The 16,675-nt window shown below is 45.2% G+C and overlaps 1 protein-coding gene and 2 long non-coding RNA genes across 4 annotated transcripts in view; 2 read left to right on the top strand and 1 right to left on the bottom strand.

The window, feature by feature from the left end:
* LOC128880961 (receptor-type guanylate cyclase Gyc76C-like) overlaps nucleotides 1-13,370 on the bottom strand; it is a 72,001-nt gene extending 58,631 nt beyond the window's left edge. Inside the window, exons 1-2 of one of the 2 annotated variants that reach the window (XM_054131568.1) lie at nucleotides 12,908-13,370; nucleotides 2,231-2,350 (exon numbers count right to left, since the gene is read on the bottom strand). The gene's annotated coding sequence lies outside the window, so the exon portion shown is untranslated. The remainder of the gene's footprint in view (nucleotides 1-2,230; nucleotides 2,351-12,907) is intronic. The other variant, XM_054131569.1, reaches the window with a different exon arrangement.
* LOC128880972 (uncharacterized) lies at nucleotides 7,477-12,852 on the top strand. The gene is made up of 3 exons (XR_008457953.1): nucleotides 7,477-8,591; nucleotides 9,955-10,077; nucleotides 10,151-12,852. It is a non-coding gene; the product is annotated as an uncharacterized LOC128880972 (long non-coding RNA).
* A 199-nt stretch (nucleotides 13,371-13,569) lies between the features above and the next one.
* LOC128880970 (uncharacterized) overlaps nucleotides 13,570-16,675 on the top strand; it is a 153,828-nt gene continuing 150,722 nt past the window's right edge. Inside the window, exon 1 of the long non-coding RNA XR_008457952.1 lies at nucleotides 13,570-13,731. This is a non-coding gene — a long non-coding RNA (uncharacterized LOC128880970). The remainder of the gene's footprint in view (nucleotides 13,732-16,675) is intronic.

Here is a 16,675-nt window from a genome sequence, read left to right as displayed (position 1 = left end):
AGCGCGTGCCCGCCGCGCGGAATTGCTATGATTCTGGAAATTCCAACTCGGGGCCCGTCTCTATCGTACGAGCGCATAATCGCGGCCTGACGTTTCAATAAATTCGCATTCCCCTCTGACATTGTTACGATATACACCATCGGTTTAACACGCCTAACAGGTGGCTGCAATTATCGTCTTGAAACCCACTAATCTCGCGAACGATAGCATCGGCGGTAAGTAGATTCAATCGCTTTGCAACGGTAGCAGAATCGGTGAGCACGGTGGGATAATTATGATTGGTCCGTTACGAAACGAGAAATAGGAATTCGAATTTCATTCGGTGAACTGATAGGGCAAAGTTCGCGTTACGTTTCAGAATTCTAGTTGCACCATAATTGCAATTTTTAAGAGATGCCCAAGTTGTACAGTCGAAAGGAAGATAATTATGAAAAGATCGAGACCCGCTACCGAAGCGTACCAAAGGTCTTTCATGTTACACTTCAGAATTCTAGTTGCACCCGTAATTGCAATATTAAGAGAGACGCAAAAGTTGCGTAGTTGTAAGGAAGAAAATTATGAAAAGATCAAGAGCTGCTACCAGAGCGTATCGAGCGATCGAATTGCTCCGTATCGGCTCCAAAATGGAGCCTGCGATCGGCACGAACAACCCCGTAGAATCTAAGCGGGCGATGATTCAACCGCTTCATCTTTTACCATGAATGGTATTGCATTGTTCCACGCTTCCGTGTAATGCACACACGTGCACTCCCACACACTGACCGCCGTGCACGTGCACACGCCAGAATTCAACAGAAGGCAGCTATCGTATGTTTTCCCTGCATACAATGTTCGTGACTGGTTTTATCGCCGACGGGCCCTTCTTGCCACGCCACGCGAAGTTACACACGGTCATTTGTGGGTGATCGCGCGAAGACATGCGTTACCGGCGCTCGGACCTTTCGCATCGCCAGGAACGAGGAATATTTTGAATGTCGGTGGTGGGAAACTGCGTGCAAAGTCAATTGTCTGCTTGTACTCGGGGTAAAGATTGCTGTGACGACGCAACACGCCTAACGTTACACGGAACTTTAACACGTTTCGCGCCACGTGACCAAAACTCCAAGTGAAACTTGAAAGAAAGATATATGCACCTATGTCTCCGAGAAGGTGAGAAGATATCGAAAATATCGATTATCGAAAGAAACATTAGAGGAAAGATTCAGTATTCCAACCTTTGGATCGCTGACCTCATTATACAAAAACTCGTTTATCGGGAATGCTTTATCTTCCTATTATTTCAGAAAATCGACGCTCTGCTGTATTGACTTTGGTACCGTATCGGTACCAAAGCACCCACATTTCAAACCTAAGAATATCGATGCTATCAAAATAGGCCACGGAGTAGTTACAGGTTAGTATACAATTCTGTGGCAAGAATTCAGCAACCAAAGATAGCTTTTAACAGCCGCAGAATTTCATTACAGTGTTTACCTCCCGAAATCTATTAACCGTGTTATTAGCCACCTACAGCATTCGAGTTAACCCTTTCAGACCTGAATTACGTTTTTCCCCTTATACTAATATAACTTAATTCTTAGGGTTAACTTGGACTACGATTAGTATGGGAAAAAATAGAAAGAAAAAAACACTGATAGTGTAGTTTTCGAGGCAAACTGGTCTTTCTTCATGTGCACAAGTAAGCACATTCGCCCCAAACGATAGTGTAAGTAATTTTTAAATTTTGTGTCCTCAATTGTTTACGCCAGTTCTGAAAGGGTTAAAGAAATAGACAAGGTGCATGATATACCTAGTAACAGCATGCGCAAGTCGCGAGTCACGTCCCGTCGCGTTGCGACGACGAGGTTTAAAAGCGCGTCGTGGCAGCGCGCGGAGACCGAACGGGTGGTGTTTACGGTTCCATGGCGGACGTGGACCGAGATAACGCATTAAAATAGTACGCCAACAAACGATAACACGCATTTAGAATATCTGCCGCGGTGTCGTTCCTCGCGGCGATATTAAATCGCGAGCTCTCTATAATTGCAACGATTCAAACGGCTAACACCCTTCCCAACGGCGTTGCCGCGACTTTTAAGATACGGGAACGAGAGACGGACAAGAGACCGGGACAATAAGTTCGCGTATGTTGCAACGATAATGATAGCCACTCGTTCGATCGTCGCGAGGTCGTTTACACGCACGTTCGTTTACACGCTCGATCAGGGAAAAATGACTTTTATAATCTTACCTAAGCAACATGGCAGAGTAACTTCAGGGAGAAGATTGTCGATGCTTCAGCGCTATATTGCGGGCATGTTGCTGCCAATTTGTGCTCTTCGCGGTTTCAGCCTGAACTTCTAACAGCCACCTGAAAGAGAACATGAAAAGTGAAAACGTTTTATTGGTTTTATTTATTCTCGTATCTGTTTGGTCTGAATCGTTTGCGGTTCGTCTATGCCTCCCAGGTAGAAGTCGGAGGATTCGATTCGTCAACGAATTCTTCTCCCTTTGATTTTGATATTTGAAACATAGAGATCGTTCAACGGTATCTGAGAGGCACATCGAAGCTGGGAGTTTACTTAAAATAATAATGTGTCTGCTATTATTGAAGTACATGGAATACGTTTGCTATCAGACCGCGTCGCATTCTGAAATACTTCATGCACTGGGCACGACACGCAGTCTATAATCTACAGAAACAGGAACCTGTGGGTACACCGAGCAGCTCCTCGTAATCGAATAGCCGCAAAAACGAGCCGACGATGCCATGCCTTCGATGTCCTGGCAAAACAGGAGGCATGAGACTACCGATACGATAACTACTCTATTATCAACGAGTATCGTCGATAATTGGGCATAACTACATCCGAATTATTTCTAGCTCCCACGGTCGTCCAATAAAATAATCGGCGCAGAACTGCGCAAATTAGCATAGACTTGTTTCAAAGAAAAACGAATTCCGATTGGTCGCCGGATCGCACATCCATCCCTACCGCGAGCGCAAAAACCAGGCGTTCTCGTCGCCTCGGAACATCAGTTATCCACCCATAATTTCCAACTACAACGCTTCGTTGAATCATCACTCAATGAAACAAAAAGCTCGTCGCCGCACTGCCATCGGGTTCTTTGTCGTCGAAGTGACAAATGCTCGAGGCTCGTGGTTCTGCCTATGTTCCACGTGTAAACACACCTGCCCGGCGCGTGTCACGTTCATTTGCGGCTGATCATGTTGTCGCGGCGCTCGTAAACGTAATCGCGTCAATTCAGGCGACGCTCACGGATTTCTAATCACACGGGCCATGCGAGCCCGGATTATGTTGTCGGCACGCCGACGATTTTAATCGATCGATTCACGCGAGCAAACGAGGCCCGACTCGTTCCCGTCTTATTTTCATTCCATTTTTCTCGCGCCGCGATTTTTCCTGTCGGCGTCTTTCCACGCTACGGGCTTACGTAACACCGCGAATGAGGATCGCGTATTAATTACACCGGGCAGCTGCGTAGCCACGCGGCCCTGAGGAAAAGTTCGATCCAAACGGATGTACGATTTACACGCGAATCGATCAGAGATTACGCCATCCTGTGCTCGGATTTACCAAGCGTAAGGATCGATTTTTAATAGGCTTTGCGATGGTAGTCAAAGTACCGAACTAACGAGAGGTGGTCCCGCGAGGGGTTTGTAGTTTGGAAAATTTAGATCGAGTTAACGACTAGGAAAGTCTTTCATAGAGACTTCTTTAAGCTATTGCCCTCGTTCGTTCGGATAGTGTTCGCGGATGAAAAGAGTGAATCTGGCTCTTTCTCTTCGAATACGAGAAGTCTGTTTCATCCGAGGTGGCCATCGACTAGTCCACTCGCGACGAAGTTGACACCTTCGGAGGAAGGGCGAGCCTCGTTGCTCCCCTTCGATCCTGATGAGAGTCGAGACTCCGGAACACCCACATAGCTCTGGAGGTACGTAGATGATTTCACTATTCCGGCACACGGTGGTGCATCGGATAAGAGACGAGGCAGAGTCCAGATATAGACCTGCTGTAGGTAATAGTTCGGTAGGTGGTAGTGGTAGCGGTAGGACCGGTAGGTTTGGTTTACTTCAAGTTCGTTGCGGCCAGCCGGTTGGCCACTTTTCTTCGTCTTCTTCCTGTTTCTTTTTCCTCCCGATATTTTTCTCTTTTTTGCCACTCCTTCCCTTCTACTGCTATTTCCTCCTCGTTCATGATCTCCCACCACGCGTTCCTAATCGTCCTTCTCCCTTTTTAAGTCGTTTCTTTCGAGGGTGTTCATTTTAATGCAAATTCGCGTTGCGAAATTTCGAGACGATGGTGTCTCATCCTCGTCGTTTCGCGAATGGATGAAGAGAGGTACGGTGGTGAAGCCGGGAAAGGAACGAGGGCGGAGGCAGAATTGCTCGTCAGCCGCAGAATGGTGGGAACGAAAAGAAAATCTCGACGAACCTCTTTGTAGATACCGACGTCTTTGATAGAGGCGTCTCCACGTCGACAACCTACCATTAGGATGAATAAGCATATCTTTATGAGATCTGAACAAACCGCGAGCCTCTCGTATCAGTTACGTTTTTACTTCTTAAATAACCGACGAATGCTGCGACCGCTTCTAAAACGGAGCGCGTTTCGTATAATACGACCGAGTTGGCGGGAAATTTTTAAACCTTCCACGATTCACGTAATTGGAGTTGGTGTTAAGGATCCAAAAACCCTTGTAGATTCTACACTTTACGCATCGTATTTTATCCATCTGTCGACCTGTATCCTAACTCGGAGGCCGACTTTTTTAAAAATTCTTTTTCTATTCGACTATCGGCAAGTACCACGTGTAAAACTACTTCATTACTTCGACTGTAAAAAGTATCGGTTCCCACGACCGATCGCGAATGCAACTACACACGACGGAAAGAGAAGGACGAAAAAAAGAACTTGGGGCCCAAGGAACACGTCGCGTTGACGCGGGTTCCTGCCAAGTATCAATTGTGACCGTGTTTCACCGAAGCAATAAGAAACTCTATCTGTCGGAATCTCCATTGCCGGGACAATATCCATTATTATATTACATCATTGCGTAATCGACGTTTACGGTTTTATGGGACTGGCCTCGCGCGTATGCGACCGCGCCGCGTACAGCAAACTCGGAATCGGAATTGCTCGGACGATTCCGTGAACGTTCGGATTCCGCCGATAGTGCTGGCAGACATGCTGGCAGCTACCAGGATTTCCCGGTATTCGTGCAACTCGAACGCCACTCGTGAAAGGGAAGAAAAGCGTGATCCATAGATCCCAAGCACGTCGCGCGTACGGAGGATACATTCGAACCAGATACGACGCGTCGCGGTAGTTCTAAAAACGACTCGACGCCAGGGATCGTTTGTAGCGCCGCCACTGACGATTTCAGGATCCACCAATTAGAGGACCTTTGATCTTCGGATCTATATTTTTGTCCGACGCGGGAATTCGAGGATTAATAGATCGCTTCCCGTGAACTTGGTCCACCGAATTCTCGCGACGCTCCTATTTTCGTTGGGCGAAACAGGAAGGCTGCTTTTGGAGTTAACGAGTAGGAGACTCACGGATTTCTTTAGGGTACCGTTTGCGCAGAAGGAGAATGAATCTGACAACGTCTGGCTTTCTGACGCAAGGCTGGTTTTAGGTTCTGATCCTGAATGAATCTCAAGAATAAGCGATTTCTCCAGGATTAGCGAAGTAATGAAGTAACGTAGCAAGGTTAGGCTAATTTGTGAGAATTGCCAGGTTCGTTCTTCTCGCGGGCGGCGAGTAGGTCCCCGAAAGAAAACTCTCGTCAGCGGCAGAGGTTCGGACCCAGGGGTTGAGCCCGTTTCGCGGGGAACTGGTTCTAACGGAGTTTTATGCCGCGCGTTGGACCAGTTTTGCGGCCGTCAATGAAGTGCACTGTACAATGTCGCGAGTGCACTTCATCGGGCGCGGAAACGAGGGGGTCTGGTGCACGCGGTGCACATTGCCCAGCACGGAGAACCAGTCATTGGCCGATCGACCAATCGCGTCACGGACCAAAAGAAGACGACCGCCTGTCGGTCGTTTCGAATGGTTCGCCAGGAGTCGATTCGTGCGACGTCTCTCCTCTTTCACCCTCGTTTCCCTTCCTTGTCTTTTCTTATCGTGTATGCACCACACACGTGCACAAACGCATCCTCTGCACTCTGTCTCCACTGTTCCCCTCCCTCTATCATCCCTATCCCTCTTTCTTGTCTTTTTATCCGATCGTATCGCGGTTTCTCCCTCCTCAGCTCGCTGCTTCTTTGTCTCTCCTCCTCTCTTGTTCACCGCGCGGCCGGTCTTCTCTTTTCATTGGTCTCTCCTCATTGCAAAGTGCCGTAATATTCTCCTGCCGGAGTTATTTTCGTCGCGCTCACCCAACCAGCTCTCCCGAGGCGGCATTGCACGAGGTTGCTCTCTGCGCATTGTCTCGAGGCCCCTGCCGGAGTAACTGGATTTCCAGGCTAGCAAGTCGATCGCCGCCGATACCGTCGATCTTCCCTCCTTTGCCTTTGTCTCTTCCCACTTCGCCTTGCTCATCTTCCCTAGTCTCTCTTTCCCGTGGATCTTCATCCGCTGCGATGGAACGCGCCATCCTTAATCGGATGACGAGGACCACTTTCAGAGTGAAATCAAATACTGGTGGAATCTGATTCGGAAAATTGCTCTCGTTCGGTAAATGGTTAAGGTTCGATTCAAATCCCTCCATATACTATGTTGACCCTTTGCGAGGTTTCGCAGATAACGCTCCAAAAGCTACAAGTTCGTCGCAGATACGTGTAGAATTGTAAGAAATAGCAAAGTAAATTTCTGAACGCTCAATTAACTCTCAGGTCTTTGTTTACAACCGAGATTATCAACAGCATCCAACGCGACCAAGAATCGAGTTGGATCCTATTGCATCTCCCTGCGAAGCGAATTCGTAGATCGTCCATGTTCGAGTACCAGAAAAGATAATTAAAGCTTTGGCGCAATTCGGATCGACTCGGTCGGAATAGACGCGAGCTGTTCCGTGTTCATCGACGAAATGGTTTTCTGTAACGCAACGCTCGAGAACGGCTCGGTAAACCACAGTGCCGCTTTTAGACTCGTTAAATACATCTGCAGATCGTTAATCGGGACCTGAATGAAAGGAACATCATGATCAACCGAGACAACCGTAGTCGTAACCTCGCGCACAGTCAAGTGTGCCGCGGCTGAGTGTGCACGTGCGAGTGCCACTCGTTACTTAATGCTTACTTATGTCGGCGCATTACTCGTTGGTCATTACTCAACCACCCTTGCCGCTCAACACAGCAGCACTGTGATATTCCTCGGATCACGCGACCCACCGAAACGAAAATTAAAGACACCCGTCGAAACACCGAAAAGTTACCTCTTCAGGATACTTGCGGAATAGAAAGATAGATTTTCTGTAAATTGTCAATTACCCTATATTAAAGTTTAGCGTACAATTGAGTGGATAGAATCGAAATTCCAAACTGTCGTTCTGCTGCTTAATTTGTATTACTTGTAAGGTTACCTATTTTTATTTTATGTCTTCACGATGTTGTATCTCTATGATTGATATTCTTCATTATTTGTCATAATGTTAATTCATTGCTATTATAAACATTGACAAAAATTTGCTAATGTTCTAGTCTCCCAATAAAGATTAATTAACGATTTAACATAATTTTAAAGCAGTGTCTCTACTTGCCCCACTTCATAGTGACTACTCTGTGTAGTGGGGTACAAAGAAGTTTATTTAAAGAGGTTCCAACTAAAAATTAACTGAGAAGGTACATAAAGAAAATGTATATTTTCCTTCCCGAAGCATTATACGCGTGGACAAATGATACCTCTTTCTGCTCCATTTTCCTAGCGTTTCGCGTAATATCGCACGTCCGAAATTCGTGTCGTCAACTAAAAGGAAGCAAAGTACCGCGACGTCGAAATTGCGTCGAAGCGACACGTCCGCTCGCGGATTACATACCTACGCTACCACGAGCAGTGTAAACGAAACGTGTGAATATTAAGTGACTATAGTGTTGCATAACGCGCCACGACATCGTTTGATAATGATAAAATTCTATTTTTGCGCCGCGTTCGGCGCTCGTCAGTTTCGCTATCGATACGCTTCGATTCGCGTCGTTTTGTGCTATCCACGTAAATTCATCTCCAGCTAACAGCGTTGCTCTATCGATCCTTTTTTTTTTTTTTTAAGTAAGTGGAATGAACGATCAACCGATTATTAACATAAAGAGTGATACATTAAACGTATTTAAGGTTTTTAATCGAAGGTCTGTCGACTGATTATAGCTTAGACCACATTGTGCTTCGATACGTTTCCACAAAAATAATCAAAAGTAATACAAGTCATTTAGTTGTTATCGAATGAAGCTTTTTATCCACGATGGAAGGATACTTTGAACACGTGTGGTACGAGAGATGAATATCAGAGGACGGGATGACACTATACACATCTACGATATAATTATTACGTAATCTGTGGTATACTTCTCGCGATTGACAAATCCATGTGGATTAATACACAGCAAGAGGATGACGATGCGTACAGCGGGAAAAGTTGATGCTACGCATGTATGTATAGTTGACAGTCACGACGCCTACGGTAAAACTGTGTAATAATAGGTGTTAACGTCGGCAAATACAACGGTACTCGATAAATCAACGAGATTTCTTTTAAAAGGAACAAATAATAGCCGAATCTCGATGTTTAATTTTAATGTAAAATAAGTGTTCAATTTTTAAAGACACTATCTTTCTCCCCGTTCCTAAACTCAATTTTACCATTTGTAAAATATTATTTCATTTGTTTGGCCAATCAGTAAAAAAAAGTTGTGCACCACTGGCGTAGATCATCCTACGTCTCATTAATTTTCCCCGAACGGTCCAAGCACAGGTCAATCGTGCAATTTCAGTGCTCGCGCGAAGCATGTAGAGCTAATTACGGTCATTAAGTACGGGGAATACTTAGCTTGACTGATTAATTAGAAAGCAAGTTTTTATCCAGCTCTGTCAGATCGCGCGCGTCACATCGAAAAAGATTGGCCTGCCCGGCGAATTGCTTTCTTTTGATTCCGATCGAGATACACCGCCTTTGAGTTATCTATCCCACCCGGTTAATCGATCTCGCCGCGCTATTCGCGGCTTCTTTGCTCGTTTTGGCGAAGAAAATTCACTCCTGCGGCGTACCGTGCCCACGGATACGCATTTAATCTCGCACGACACGTGACGGCCCAGCGAAAAATACACAAAGTTGCGTATTTTCCCGTGTAACAAATGCGACGCAATTACATTAAATTGCCCGCATTAATTGCCATTAGATGTATCGCGGAACATATGCGCACGCAGCGCCACTATCGGTAGGTATTGGTAGCCACGGGACCGAAGCGTAGCGGTTTCCAACGAGATTTATTACCTCGGTGAGCAATTTACGCGCGTGTATCCTAAACTGAAATTATGCAAAACAGTCGTAGCGGCTTGGCGAGAGGCATTTTTATCGGCGTTCCCATTATAAAAAATCGGCTAGGCGCGCGCGTACACCCTGTCGGTTACGTTACGCGGCAAATATTATTCCACATTTTTGCGCTTAGCCGAGTCACTGCTTCGCGCACGACCGCAAACTCGCTCGTCGCTTTAATAAAGTTGTAAACAACCTTTTTAAGAAGTGCCACCCGCGACACACCCCACTTCGAACCTGCTCCGAATCACACCGCTATTTTTTGCTCGATTTTATTTGACTAGCAGCACTTCATTAGTTAATTAAATCTACCATGTAACGAATCCTGAGTATAAAAGAGCATGTTTCTTATGCACTCGTCATCCGAAATTCTGAATCTAGTCGAAGAAGAAAACGAGTGAGAGTGAAAGAAGAATAAAAAAGAAAAGAGTCACCTATTATTCAAGCGAAATGTTACTCGGCTCTTTCTTTCTTTTTCAGAGATTCTTTGCACATGTAGTAAATACCAATTCGAAAAGAACGCGTCCGTTTAACGGGGAGCGCAAATGGGCGCACAAGTGAATCGGAGCTAACGACGAGGAGACGTAAAAGCGAAAGATACTGGTAATTTTCAAGGTCCGACTTCGTTTTACGCGGCTGTAATTTTATTAAGAAGATTCTTGTATTCCCGACACAGGAATGCATGTAGCGGCTTGTCGCTGTGCTCGCAGAGGGGCCACCTGTTTGGGAGCTAACGATGTTGCTGCTTAGCAGTGGTATAGCGGTCAACAAAGGGGTTAAGCATCGACGTTCGAAATAATTAAGTTCATTAAACGTCTCTGCTGGTACGGTCATTCCACCGAGTCGCTTTTGAACGGCGCATGATGAAAAGCTATTGTTTGGCCGTCGGCTATGCCGAGCATCTCTCTCCTGGACAATATTTATCGTAACAACCTTTGCCCCGTAGCTCGGAACGATTTTTATTTTCTCGGATTACGAACGTTCGCGACTCGGACTGACGCGATCAAGAAATTTCATGACGACGTGCGATTCCTTCCGTCGACGCAGAACACTGTACAGTGCTTCGTTTCGCGCGTGGCGTCGTTTTTTATTTTTTCATTTTTACTCGTGCCTAATAAGAGCTCTCCGAACGAGAAAACCGAGACGGTTGGTAATCGATCTATCATCCATTCTCCCCTACTTCGAGCAGGATCGCCCGGTGCAACCATAAATTAATGTTTTAATAAAATTGATTAAAGGAAAATCGAGAAGAAATTAATCTCACTTTTTTATGTAGACTTTAATTCCCTTTGACGTTAATTAACACTAGCAAACGATCGGTTTTAAAATTTGATTCGACGCTATGCACTAATCTCGTTTTGAAAAACTAAAAATATAGTTACGTTATAAAAATTAAACAATTACTCCGACGGAAGTCAAGGCTTAAGAATTCAGCGTAACATAATGCATGTGGTCAGCAAATGGAGGAAAAATGATAAACGTTCTTCTTGCCCGCGTGTAAAGTGCGCGATAAAAACCGTGACAAGGATCGTAAATTAACGATCGAAACGTTTATGTGAAAATAAACTGTGTCCACGCTATAAACTAGCGATATTGTGCTACTTTCACATTCAAATTCAATGTAAAGAATTCATTACACGGTAATAAAAATGTTATATTTAGGAAATAGATAGTAGAAAGAGGGTTTCAATTGCTTTCTCGCATTTCTATCGACTCGTGCTGTTTGTGTTTTCGTTGACTCTTGCGCAATCGTTGCCAAAAATTGTACACAAACAGAGATAAAGCCTGGAACGAAATTCACCGATACACCGATAGTAAATGGAGAGTACTCCAACTCTGAACAATATGTGTTTTACATATTCATTGTGTTATACATAACACGATCGTTTGCTGTTCGCACTCAGAAAATCGTTGTAATTTGATGCCTCGAAAACCAAACTTTACACTCTGTGTGTTTCTCACTCCGTGGAATACAAAAGCCGATTTCTTTATTGATTATTCTCAGAAATAGTATTTCAGGGGAAGGATAATAAATGATACATTCATTACGAGCGGATTACAAGTAGTATAAATATCCTCCTCGGAAAATAAAAAACTAAAAATACTCAGAGGTACAACAGTCTCCTGACGATGACTCAGCTAACAACAGGCGCAATGTTGCGGTATACTTCTTACGAATCCGGGGAACTCAAATCATTTTTCGAAATATCGATAACTAAAAGAGACGACGGGAAAGCGTGAAACTTTAAAATCGAAATTTAATAACCAGAAGATTCATACTCGTCTACGAATCGCGATCCGACGGGCCGAAGATTCGACGCGGGAAAGCTTCGATGGAAATTTTCCTCTGCGCTTCTCTTATCTGCTCGTTAAGTAAACTGTTAATGGTTAGAGTACGGTGGACCCCGGCACGATACATACATCGGCCGTCGTCGCTCTAGTAATTTCTCGGGATACAAGACACGGTCGCGCGAGCTCGGCTCCGTTTGCTTTTATACGTCAGAGATTCGTGTATCAGAGCCAAGCGACGAAAATACGACGTCGCTTCGATACGCTGATTACCGGGGGCAAATAATACAGCAGACTATTCTCGCGATTTGAGCAGTGTACCGTGAGTTCTTTTTTTTTTTTCTTTTCTTTTCTTCACTCACGACTACCGTAAACACGATGCCTCTGACCGAACGAGAAAAAAAGGCGACGGTGGTGACATTGTCCGTCGTAGTGATACGACTGTTTCGCTACTTCGATTTCGCGATCGTGAGACGCAGAAGAGACGTCAACAACGCGCTTGGTTCCGTAAATACACGGTAGGATCGTCCGCACGGTCGCGCGTGACAAAGAAATCGAAGATTTCCATCACAAGGCGCGTGTCACGCGTCGAAAATTCGTCGCGGGAGCATCGCGAGTCGTCGTGTCGCCGCGATGCACTTTAATCGACTGGATTTACGGCTTTTCGTGTTCGCTATCGTTCCGACGGTTGTTGTTCCGCGCGTGTACGTAAAAGAGATCGCGATGGGCGCCCTTCTTATCGCCAAGAAATCGACCTTTCCGACCGGGGGGGATACGCATCGTTCGGCGTGATCACGGCTCAGCCGTCGCTACCGACGCGTGTACATCGAGTGACAACCGAGAATTTTTGTCATAGGAATTTCCTCGGAGCAGTTGGCGTACGTCCAATCGTTCGATCTAGCGAACAGCCTGCTAGAAAACGTCCTCCTATTTGCTCGTGTGTACCGCACAACTATTCTCGCCGGTTCTCTCTCGGGAGAGAGCGAGTGGTGCGTCGACCGACGACGCTTGGGTCGACGGACAGAGAAAGAGAGTGGGTACGGAGGAAGAACACAGGAAAGCAAAGAAAGAAGGGAGGAGGAGGAGGAGGAGGAGGAGGGAGGGGGGGGGGCGTCTACACGGGGCGCACACGGTTCTCTGTTACCCGCGACTCGTGGCCGTGTCCAGCATGGTAATCCAATCCCTCGGATGGGGGGCTACCTCGTCATCCCTACGGGTCTCTGGTTGACTGATCGCGAAAAGCCGAGGAACTTCACTTAACAGCTACTTCCGTCCTCCTGGGGCACTGCTCGTTGGACAGAAAAATCACTCACTCGCACGATCGGCCGCGACTCCAAGTGTGCACGAGAGAACGCGGAAGGACGCCTTTACTGGCGCGAAGGCGACGCACTTCTATACGCCAAGTTTTTCCGTCCTTTTTATTCCCCCCTAACCTCCGTACCCACGTACGTGCACTCGATGCGCGAGGAACGCACGCGGAACACAAATATCGGGAATCGTTCCCCGCGAACCACGACCGGACAACGACGAATCGCGGGTTCGGTTTACGAAGTATAAAACGCGCCACCGCGACAGCCGATCCCGATACCCACACGAACGACCGTACGCAAGCAGAGGCCGCAATATACTGAGCGAACACATGACATGACTCCGAGGGGGCCTAGTGTTCCTACGCGCCGTGCAGGTGGCGCCACCTGAGCGGCGCTCCGATCGAGATCGGCTACATACAAGGAACGAAGGAACGAAGGAACGTGCGAAACACGCTCGTCAACAGTTTTCTCTTCTGTTGTGGAAATTACCAAGGAATCGGTGGGAATTACTGTAGAAGTGGGAGCTACGTTTGTGCACGACGTGTGCCAAGAATTTCGTTACCTGTCTTCAACGCGAGACGATGAAATCCTGTAGTATTCCATGTCGGGAGACGAGCAGCGTTGGCGTGCGATGCAGTTCACTCGAAATCCAATCGACGTGAGTTCTTCCTTATTATTATCTTGTAATTTGCACTAATTCGGCAACCACGCTTGTCACCGATAGTTTATAAGTATCCGTTGTCCGAATTCATGGATTGTCGTCGCGTTTGTGTCGCGTTTTCTACTCATTTTAGAGTACATGTTTCGCGAGTTCTATGACTATGGCGGGAATTTATGAAAAATGGCGGGTTTCATATGCGTTCCTATCGGGCGGTAACTGTGTTTCCTATACGTAGGTGGCACTACGGCTAGGCGGGAATCATTGCCTTTTAGAATCAAAAGTTTTGAAATATTACGAATTAGCTAGTTTCGTTCTAGCATCTTGGTAATGAAATTTCTTGAATCGGACGTATGGAAATGTAATATTAATTATGTTGCACGAGTAAAATAGATGAAAGTCGAATTCTGCAAAGGTAGATTTAGGATTAAATATCTAGAGAGGAATAAATATTTTGCATAAACGAATTAACGAATCTATGGATTTACAAAACATTTCGTAAAATTTTATAGAATTGGACATCGATAAAATTAATTATTCTTCATAAGAAATATACAGATAATTAATGCTATCGTGCATTTTTTTTTTTTAAATATTTGGTTTAGTCCAACAGAATTACGTTACGAGTGTTAGGATTTCGTTGCTTACGTCAAACGATGTGTCATTTACACGTGAATTGTTTGCAGATTCTCAATCAGTTGGATGTAATCTTGTTTACAAGACGATGTTAAGGGATCAAATTGTACATATTTACCTGGTTCTGACTCTTCCATCGCTAGTTATGCACAATAATTGTCGTTGATAGTAAAAATGTTTTATCAGCGTGGAATGCGTATTTGCTTGCCAATATCACCGCGTCAATAGAATCGCGAAAGGAATGCACACATTCTAGAAGAGATAATTAAATGTTGCGAACTAATTGACTCGGGAGACTTTGTTTAAGTCGCCGTTAGGTATCCAAGCGAGCGAAATTTCAGCGTGTCCCACACGAGGAAGCTAGTCGCATTTAATGCTGGATGTAATAGGGCGGCAACACACGAATGCGAATGCCTTTGTTATGCGTGTTTCCCGCTTGATGCACGTGCTCCTTGTTGTGCGCGCGACAAAGCGAAACGTCACGTTTCAGGGAAAGTAGAGTCCGCAATGCGAGATATCGGAGCAAAGAATGTTGGCTCTTCATTTAGACTCGTTTAGTTTTCTAAATTATACTTCTCAAATTTCTTAGTGAAAGGAATAGATAAATAATTAACAAATTTATGATTTATGAGACGAGCTTGAATATGATTTTTTGTTGTCTATATATAAACGGCTGTTGAATATGTTACTTAATAATTATTGACACGAGCATATGAATAAACGTCGCTAACAAATCGATACAATGCGACTATTCTCGTCATCTATATTTCGAATAAAATGTTGTCCACCTTTGGCACTAATTAGTTCATGCAGAGGTCCTTGGTTGAGAAATCAGTCTGCAGGAATGTCCGTGTATGAATGACCGTGTACCGACAAAATTTGATGCCCGGATTCATAATCATTCGTCATCATTCGTCATCCCCATTGTTTTCCAACTCGAGCGGACGGCGGCTGGTCGAACTTCTTCCCATTATTCCCATTTGTCGTGGTCTTCGACTAGCCACGACAAAGAATTCGTTACCCGTGCCTCGCGTACCGATAGTTGGTGATCCGATTCGTACATTAAGCGAGGCATCGACGTATATCCGAAATGCAGAAATATCGCTTTACCGCGCGTGTACTCAACCACAGTTAGCAACAGTGACGTAGCCGGCGGCGCACAGAAGCCGCGATTGGCTGCTAAAACAGCTGTTATCTTATCTTTTTGCCGCGAGTGTCAACACTAGCCGCTTGTCGTGTACAACGCAGCGTATACAATGTGTAACTTGTAGCCGTATCGCTGGCAAAATTCTTTCCTGCATCGTCTCTTTCGCGACGTTTCGCCAACTGTCTTCTTTCACTCCTCGCTCGACTATCTAGGGTTCGCACTAGGCTTCCTCTGCGAAGCGATCATACTCATCAATTTATAGTGACATTCGAGTGTTCCGCTATTATGCTGGAACAATGCATTTCTGCATTTCCACGATAGCTTCATCTGCGACATACTTGAAATAAAGATAGAAGTCTTGATGATTTGTTGAGTGAATCTTCAGTTTTTACAGGGTTGTTTTATCTTTAAATTTAGGAATCTATTTCACCTCTTTTCAAGTGTAATATCGAGTACCTTTCGAGAATATCACCGTCGGCCATTTTGGTAATGTCTCTTGAAAGTTTATCGACGACACTTTCCTTTGATATCTTATCTAAAATAGCCTGTTGATGAAATCGTTCTGCTCATCGATGGGTATTACAACAAGTATTTGATTACAAGTATATTATAAAGAGGATCGTTTCGGTGTTTGCGTAGAGACATGCATCTAGTGATGCGCACGAGACGAGATAAATCTCGATCTCGTCCCGATCTCGTCTGGATTTCGAGATGCGATTCGAGATCGAGATCGAGATCATATATTCGAAATTGTCGGAAATTCGAGATCGATATGCATGTTTCGAGATGAAAATCGAGATCGTAGAAGTCTCGTGCGCATCACTACATGCATCGGAATGTGCTCCTTTCACGTAGATCTAGTAAGGGGTTGAAGAATTTGGGATCTGGCTTTGTTACGGTACCATTATAATAAATTGTCTGATAAATAAATGGGTCGTACCGCTTTGAGGAAGACGTAGATGAAAAGCTCCTGTTTAATTCATAGAGCTACTATTTTAAAGCTCCAAACCACGGTACAAAGAGCCATTAAGAGGCTAGGAAAGGATTTTCTTATGCATCGACTGTTTTCAATCCTCTTAATAAGTCTCCGCGTCTCACTAATGGCAATCTCACACCAAGGCTCCCCCTGAATACACCAGATCCAACTAATAGCAAAGAACC

The sequence above is a fragment of the Hylaeus volcanicus genome, chromosome 8, assembly GCF_026283585.1.
Source record: "Hylaeus volcanicus isolate JK05 chromosome 8, UHH_iyHylVolc1.0_haploid, whole genome shotgun sequence".
In the NCBI taxonomy this organism is placed as follows: Eukaryota; Metazoa; Arthropoda; class Insecta; order Hymenoptera; family Colletidae; genus Hylaeus; species Hylaeus volcanicus.
The sequence above is the reverse complement of the archived record's forward strand: the minus strand, read 5'-3'. Positions and strand labels throughout refer to the sequence as shown.